Source organism: Schistocerca nitens, chromosome 4 (assembly GCF_023898315.1).
Source record: "Schistocerca nitens isolate TAMUIC-IGC-003100 chromosome 4, iqSchNite1.1, whole genome shotgun sequence".
NCBI classification, from domain to species: Eukaryota; Metazoa; Arthropoda; class Insecta; order Orthoptera; family Acrididae; genus Schistocerca; species Schistocerca nitens.
Window position 1 is genome coordinate 567376236 of NC_064617.1, and position 9129 is coordinate 567385364.

A 9129-nucleotide genomic window follows, 5' to 3' on the forward strand; every position below is an offset into this window, starting at 1 on the left:
TCGTTGACGTTCTTCACGTCAGCTACGAGTCACGAGTAAGAGATACAAGCTTACTGGTAATCGGAATACTGCGTGACAAACTATCATTCCGATATCGGTCATAAGTGTTTTGTAAGTTCTCAGTACACCGACAAAAGTCGCCATCATCCTAGGTGCCGTTAATCGTTCTATTCAGTTCACTCGCCGTACTCTCATGCACTGAATTCACAGGCATAGTAACATGGTTCACTGATTGCCATTTAACTGTCAAATAACTATTACGCTCATTAAACGACCATTCTCAGTTCGTAAAACTTGTTTAAAGTTACGTATGCATTGATTACTGAAGTGCAAGATAATCAGCTAAACTTCGCAACATTAACTGTCAGAGATATTGCTATACATCAGATGCTATACAACGTGTAAGAATATTTACTGTCATTTAAAGTTCAATTTAAACTTCCATTTACTTCCTCTGAGCTATAAAAATCTCCATTCAGAGTTGCTTCGCTAATCTTCCTTTAACTCAAAAGTCTCAAAATTAAAGCTTGTGAGAATCTTAGTTTATCTTCTGAGCACTTATTACTTACAATCAATTACCAGTACATACCTATCTGATATATTTCAATTTTTAATGTCCAGAGTCGGACCTCAGATACAAAAGTGCAAACAAGGCCTTTTTTTAGTAATTAAATTCAGTCTCGACAAAATTTTACACGTGGTCTGCGGCCGACTAACAGTCTGTTGCACTTCAACAGCGCCCGGTACACTCGCTCCCACGTCGTCAGAACATCACTGGAACGCCTTGCAGAAAACGATAATAGATCATGAACAAAAATAAAACAAACACTTTTATTACATCATATAAAATCTGTTATTCAAAACTATAGCACCTATTTATACTTGCCTGGTGTCGCTCAGCGGAACCTATCAGTGTTTGTGACAATCTAATGTAAACACTACGGCAGGAAGTTAAATGAGATACTTCCCAACGACCGGTGCATCTCCCCGTCATCAGAGACAAATTATGCGCCACTCCCAGCGTCTTACGTAGAATAGCATGCCACAGTGGTACACCGTTAAGGATAGATGCGGCTAGCACGGGTCGCTACACATAGTTTGTGTAACGGATAAATTAGCAGTTACTGAGCACTGGCTGAATACAGGACGCGTGTTGTACGACAGAAATGTCAAGAACTTCAATGCATATTCCTGTTTCTGGGACAGTGTTATCAGAGAAACTGTTCTCATTCGCACAATTGTTGATTAAAACTAACAGATGCACTGAATATCGTCTTAACAGTGCGTGCGGTCAGTTGCCTGCCGCCTTTTGAAACCCCGTCTGCGGAAAAACACGACACAAAAAGGAGATAGGTGGTTCATAGCTCCGTGTCTTAGGATTCAGTGACACACTTGATGGCAAATATTCACTGCAAAACAACACGAAACTTTGTTGTTCAGCTGCCAACCAGAACACCGTTTCGTCGCGTCCTTTTTCCGTTTGGCGCCAGCACTATTTAACCTGAGCATCGCAGCGTGTGACACTTACTCAGGAAACCTGCTGAAACTGCTAATTTATTTAGGGACACTGAGTGAGTTCCAGAAAAATCAGCTGAAAACAGCGACACAACGCAATGCATGTAACGATAATGGGGAGGAAAGAGGAAGGGGATAACGTAAGCCAATGCTCAGGTAAAGAAAGAAAACTTCATAAAAATCGAGGTAAATGAAGTGCGAGGTGTGTAAGGAAAATCTAGCAAAATTTTTATTTTTTTCAAACAATAACATTGTTCGCTTCAAAATAGTTCCCTTCGGCAGCTATACACTGTCGGAGTCATTGTTCCCAGTCTAGCCAGCAGCGCTGAAAGGCTTGAACTGGTAGGGCCGTTAACATGTCGGTCATATTCTTTTGAATGTTTTCCAAAGTTCCAAACTGACGTCCTTTCAAGATGTTTTTTTTCACTTTCGGGAAAAGGATAAAGTGACAAGGACGGAGATCAGGTGAATAGGGAGACCGCGGATCCACAGAAATGCCTTTTGAGGTCAAAAATTCCGTGTTGGAAATGTCTGTGTGACATGGGGCGTTGTCAAGATGCAGTATCCACTTGTCTGCAACGTACAGTCTCACTCGATTCCCGTTTTCCTGAGCCTTTCAAGGAAATCTTTGTAAAACACTTGGTTGACAGTTTATCCTGGAGGAATTTTTTTTTTTTTGCATGGTACCCTTGCTGTCAAAAAACCAAATCAGAACTATTTTGATATTTGATTTGCTCATTTGAGCTTTTTTCCGGTCGAGGGGAGTCTTCCACTTTGCCAGTTTATCTCAGGATCGTATTCAAAAATCCAGGTTTCATCACCTGCGATCACACGAATAAACCTTTTGTGGTCATTGGCAATCTGTCAAGAAGATCAATGGACAAGTTTCCTCGATTGTAAGTTGGAGATCTACCTAAGCAAGGTTCGTCTTCAGTCTGTTCTCGGCTTTTCGAAACGGATTTTTTCAAGCGAAAAACCTGTGCTCTGTAAAGGAATGTTTCCCATGGAACTATTTCAACTTTTCGGAGGTCACACTCGCGGATTACCCAAGTTTAACACAAAACTTGATGGCATAACTTTGATCTAAATTCCGTTGTTCCATTTTCGTAACACACAACAAAAGCACAACTTCACTGATGGCGTTCTCAAAAATCATGTGATAACTGTACGAGGCTGAAACTAGTACTGAGCATCTGGAAGGGATGAAAATAGCAGTCAACAGAGGCACAACAACACAGTGTTGCCAGATCGCTCACAGAGTTGCCTTTTATATGATATGCATCTGCGTTTCTAACGGAAGAGTTCACACAGACTGCAGAAGAACTAAAATAATTAGCATTCACAAAAACAAAAATAAGGAGTCAGTGATACAGAACAATATGCCCTTCCAAATCTATGCTACTATATAAAGAGAGGTTGTAATTTAACATTGTTCCCAAGAACTTCGAAAGTACTCGACGGATTTACTTCAAATTTTTACACGACACTCTAATAATCGTTTGCACGGCTATGGTTTACACACTGTTAATGTATATGGTAAATAAATATTTTGTACTTTATGAAAGGGAAAATTTTTTAGCAAAAGGCTCCGAAAGTTATTGCCCAATTTACTTCAGATTTTTACACGATAATTTAATTAATGTTTGAATGGGCATAGACTACACTTTTTTTAATTTACATGATATATAAGTACATATACAGTACATAAATGGGAATGGTTGTTTACAAAAATCTCGAAATGTTCTTGTAGAAATTACGTCAGACTTTTACACGATACTCTAATAAATGTTGGGACGGGCATAAACTAAACATTTTTAAATACATATGGCACATAAAAATCTACATCTACGCTACTGCATGAAAATAAGTCACTGTTGAAAGTTGTCACCTTTCAGAGGCTCTTTTCTTCTGGCTCGACACCCATTCTGCATTGTCACTAATATGACAGTATCTCTCGCCTTCCATGATATTATGCTTCGCTTGCAGACGTAGGTGCCCGGTCGTTCTCCCGTGCTGCGATAGCTTTCATGTTCGCCGCAACTGGCTCAGCATTTCCCCCTAGCTGGCAGTCTACTGGTCATTGACGCATGCGGTTTGGTTTCCGGGAGCTGCTAAGGTAAAAATTGGACGAATCTTTAGTGTCCACCAGGGATACTATCCTGGAGCGTAAACAGTACTCTCCCGTTTCTCTCCCTCTCTCTCTCTTTCTCTCTCAGGAATAAGTTGTCATTGTCTCACACAAATTATAAATTATAATATTATATTTTAAATATTCAAAACACATTGATCATTTGGTAAAACAAACTACCATTCAGAATTAAAAACATAGAAAAGACTGACCCATTTGCAAAAGAATTAAAAAATAAATTAGTCGCAGTCTTCTATAAAGCATAAAACATAATTTACGAGCTAGTTCTTTAGATCACTTCGTTTCATACAAACATGTCTTCAATTGATGTACATCTTTAACCACCAATACGGCATTTTTCGTCATTTCATTACAAACAGTTTTACCAATCCGACGCGTTTCCGAGTGTTGCTGAATGTGCTGGTGTTTTGAAACAGAATTTGTTCACGGACATAAGATAAATGAGCTACTGCTTTAATTCGTCTGCTTGAAACAGACCAACTCTTGCAACTAGTTTTCAGAGTTTCTACAAATAAACTTATGTTGTTGAGACACGTTAACGAACACTGTTCAATATATATACGTTATTGGATTCAGTGCTAGCTGGCCTCAGCTTGTTGTTGCTTGTACATCGCGGTCGAAAAAGGCAAATTAGGAAAACAGTTAGTACAACTTTTTCAGTAAGTTTGGGAATTAATTTTTTCAAACACTTTAATCTCTCCCTTCTGAAGTGTGTAGTCCATACAAATGCAGAACTTTATACCTCTATAAACAACGTAACTTCGAGGTTAACGTACCCTACAGTAAAGAAAAAGCAAAACCTCCAGCTCTCTCCATTTGAGGTGAATGTTCTTGTTTCGAACGTCATGTTCGTCATATCACGTCATATCACGTCATATCACGAAAGCCCATGGACAGCTCTTTTCGTCTTTTGACACAGCGTGTGACGTCAAACTGACGCCATGTGTGCACGAAGTCTTGCAACTGTAGATTACCATGTAGGTTACCGAGGTGTTTTGTGTCCGATCACAGGGTATGGATGCATGTGCGCTCAAAATCAGTCTTATCGATTAAACAATTTTTTGCGCAGCAGCATTGCAAGAGTCTTGCTTGAATGCTGCGTTTCGTTACTGCTAATGCGTTATTCAACAAGTAAACATATTCAGCGATGCAAATTTCGTTTAGACGGAACATTTCAGCAGTCGTAGTATGTTTGAAAGCAGGACAATGTTAGCATCTGCCACAGAGTAAACTCAGTTTGTAATGTGTACTAACTGTATTGGAGATTAAGCTGGTGTACCTATAAGGGTGTATGTTTTATTTTTTTCTGTCTATTTTTCTCCATTCATTCGCCTAAGTTGTTCACGGCAAAGATTAAACGCGGTATGCCCAAAGCAATCAATGCTGTGGAGCTAGCGAGAAAAGATGTAGAACATTAATTTTCTTATGTTTGTAAGAATTTCTATCGGATGTTTCCCGTCCATTACAGAGAGAGGACGCGGATTTCTGTTTAGTTCACTAATAATATGTGTAGTGTTGGCAGAAGAGCTAACACCGTGTTGCTAGAGGAGGCCGAAATGCACGCGTTTAATTACACGCAGATTGGCGTGAGGTCTGGAACAGTTAAGGGAATTAATACTAGCAATTAAAGTACGTAGTTGATGTAATACTTAACTTTAATCCATAAGTGGTGTACATCGCTCTTGACTGTACATGCTTCAATATAAATATCAATTGAATACGGCGCCTTGCTAGGTCGTAGCAAATGACGTAGCTGAAGCCTATGCTAACTATCGTCTCGGCAAATGAGAGCGTAATTTGTCAGTGAACCACTGCTATGAACGTCGGCTGTACAACTGGGGACGAGTGCTAGTAAGTCTCTCTAGACCTGCCGTGTGGTGGCGCTCGGTCTGCAATCACTGACAGTGGCGACATGCGGGTCCGACGTATACTAATGGACCGCGGCCGATTTAAAGGCTACCACCTAGCAAGTGTGGTGTCTGGCGGTGACACCACATTCCTCCCCCGCAAATCGGCGTACGGTTGTGTTATAAGGCTTCCGCCCACCGTGGGGAGGACCCCATGTTGACGTATACGACGAGGTGGGGAGCCTAACAACAGGCGAGGCTGTGCCACCCGCACCCGGCCATTCGGCCCGAGGGGAGCTAGGAAACGCCTGAAAACCTAGTCCAGGGTGCACGCAAACATGCGGTGTAAGCGCCCTGAGAGATACAGGAGGGGCCGAAGGGTCGACCTCCATCGCGTCGGGGTACCCGACGGGCGAAGACGACATCTGGTCCGGAGCGGGCAAGAGTTCCACGTCGGAGGACAGCTGGTCACGGGAAGCGATCGGCGGCGCGTGACCCAGGGAGGCGCCCGGCGGATGCAGCGACGCGTCCACTGCGGGCGTCGCCGGCGGGAGGACCGGCGGCGGCGGCGGCGCGTCGCCATGGGGCAAAATGGAAGGCAGCGTCGGTAACACCTGGGGATGAGGTGAGCCAGTAGATGGATCCCCAGGGCGCTGACCTGACGGCACCGTCGCTGAAAGCAGACGGGGAGCGGCAGAACCCGTGCGACGACAGAGGCGCAGCTGATTGAGACGCCGACGCATCTCACCAGAGGCCCGCAAAACCAGATAAATAGCGCGGCCGAGGCAGCGAAGAATGCGCCCTGCGAGCCAACGCCGTGAACCTCGATAGTTGCGATAGTAGACAACGTCGCCTGGGGCAAAAGCAGGTAGCTGCCGCTGCACAGGAACATGATAAGGCGGATGCAGCAAAGACATCAAGGTTCGATGAGGACGACCGTGGAGCAACTCAGCCGGCGAGCGACCATCTCGGGGCTGAGAGCGATACGAGGACAAGAAGAGCAATAACGCGTCCTCCCGAGAATGCGACTCTTTCAGCTTCAACATCTGTGACTTGAAAGTCCGGACCAATCGTTCAGCAGCACCGTTTGAGTGAGGCGAAAACGGCGCGGATGTCAGATGTTGAATACCATTGGCCTTGCAGAATGACTGAAATTTTGCGGACATGAATTGTGGGCCATTGTCGGAAACAATAGTCTGTGGAAGACCTTCAATGCAAAAGATAGCAGATAACGCTTGAATGGTGGCAGATGACGTCGTGGAAGACATCCGGACAACAAAAGGAAAATTACTGAATGAATCACCCAGATCCAACCATCGAGAATTCCAGAATGGACCAGCAAAATCAATGTGTAATCGTTGCCAAGGGGAAGTGGCTTTCGGCCATGCAAAGAATTTCCGCGGTGGTGCGGATTTTTGTTCGGCACACGCCATGCAAGAAGAGCACATATTCGTAATCGCAGCATCGATTCCGAACCAAGTACAGTGCTGCCGAGCAAGTTGTTTCGTTCGCACTATACCCCAATGACCTTGGTGGAGAAGCCGTAAGACAGAGGACTGTAACGAACGTGGGACCACGACCCTGGACTGATCATTATCAGAACGCAACAGCAAAACACCACATCGAACAAAAAGTCTCTCCTTGTGTGCAAAAAATCGGCGAACCAACGGATCCTCGATCCGTGACTTGGACAAGGACCATTGCGTAGCAACAAAACGCAAAACGGTAGCAAGGACACGGTCAGCAGCTGTGGCTCTAGCTACACGACGAAAATCAATCGGAAACGATTCGACCACGTCATCGGTTTCCGAATCAATGAACATGCAAGCAAGTTCAGAGGAATCGAATGCTCTATCCTCAGCAACAGGCAAACGGGACAACGCATCGGCGTTTCCGTGCTTAGCAGTGGACCGATACAAGATATCGTAGCGGTACTGCGAGAGGAAAATAGACCAGCGAATGAAGTTCTGCGCTGTACGTGGAGGTACAGGCGTGTTCAGATGAAAAAGCGACGTCAAAGGTTTGTGGTCTGTGATGATGGTAAAGTGACGACCATACAAGAAATCATGAAACTTAGTAACACCAAATACGAGAGCCAAAGCTTCTTTCTCAATCTGTGAATAATTTCTTTGCGCAGACGAGAGCAATTTGGACGCAAAGGCAATAGGGCGATCATGCGATCCATCTTTGTGCGCAAGCACAGCACCGATCCCGAAATCCGATGCATCCACCATCAACAAAAGGGGTTTCTGGGGATCGAATGGCGTAAGGCAAGTATGTGAAAGCAACGCCGATTTCAACTGGCGAAAGGCGCGTTCACATTCCGTCGTCCAGATAAACGGAACACCTTTACGGCGTAAGCGATGAAGCAGAGCTGAAATGGAAGAGGCATGCGGCACATATCGGTGGTAATAATTAATTTTTCCCAGCACACTCTGTAGCTGCTTCAAATTCTGCGGCGAAGGCAAGTCTTGTATGGCACGGAGGTGCTCTGGACTGGGATGTATGCCTTGGGCATTGATTACATGTCCCAGATAGGGTAAGTCACGAGCAAAAAACACACATTTGTCCTTCAGCAAGCAAAGACCATTTTGTCGCAAGACCTGAAATAATGTTCTGAGATTGGCTAAATGTTCTTCTTCTGTCTTTCCGGAGATCACAATATCGTCCAGATAGTTTGCTGCAGTAGGGACCGATGCCCAAACAGTTTGCAGATACTGCTGAAACAATGCAGGGGCGGATGCACACCCGAATGGCAGTCTTTTGAATTGATACAAACCAAGATGCGTGTTAACCACCAAGACGCGCTGGGATTCGTCGTCCACTGGTATTTGCAAGTACGCATCTGCTAGGTCCAACTTCGAAAAATATTTACCCGGGCACAGTTTGTCAAAAAGATCTTCCGTGCGGGGTAAAGGATAAGTTGCAATCACTAGTTGTGGATTCACCGTTGCCTTGAAGTCCACACAAAGTCTCAATTTTCCGGAAGGTTTTGGCAAAATTACTAAGGGTGATGCCCAGAGAGAAGCCTGCACACGTTCAATCACACCTTGTGATTCCAAATCGTTTAATGTTCTTGCGACCTCATCACGCAATGCTTGGGGAACATTGCACACTCTGAAAAATTTCGGTTGCGCGTTTACTTTCAGTTCCAAATGTGCTTTATAGTTCTTAGCGCAACCTAGGCCCGGTGCAAAAATGTCTGCAAATTCTTCACATAGACGAGAAACACTTGCTGAAAGCACAGTCTGGTTCACTGATAGGACGTGAGTGACTATAGACAAGTTAAACAACTGAAATAAATCTAAACCAAACAAGTTCACTGCAGAAGAAGAACAAAGTACATAAAATGACACAAGTTTTGTTTGTCCCTTGTATGTTGCAAGAAGGCTGCACTGTCCTAACACAGGGATATTCTGACCGGAATAGCTAGTTAACTTAACACTTGCGGCACGCAAGGGAGCTGTGCCCAGTTGTTTGTACGTGTCTTTATTGATCAATGAAACTGCAGCTCCGGCATCGAGCTGGAATGGCATCACGTTGCCATTTAAGACCAAATCTACAAAAAGTTTATTGTCCTGCTGATGACAAGAGTGACTGTCTCGTGCAACGTGAACT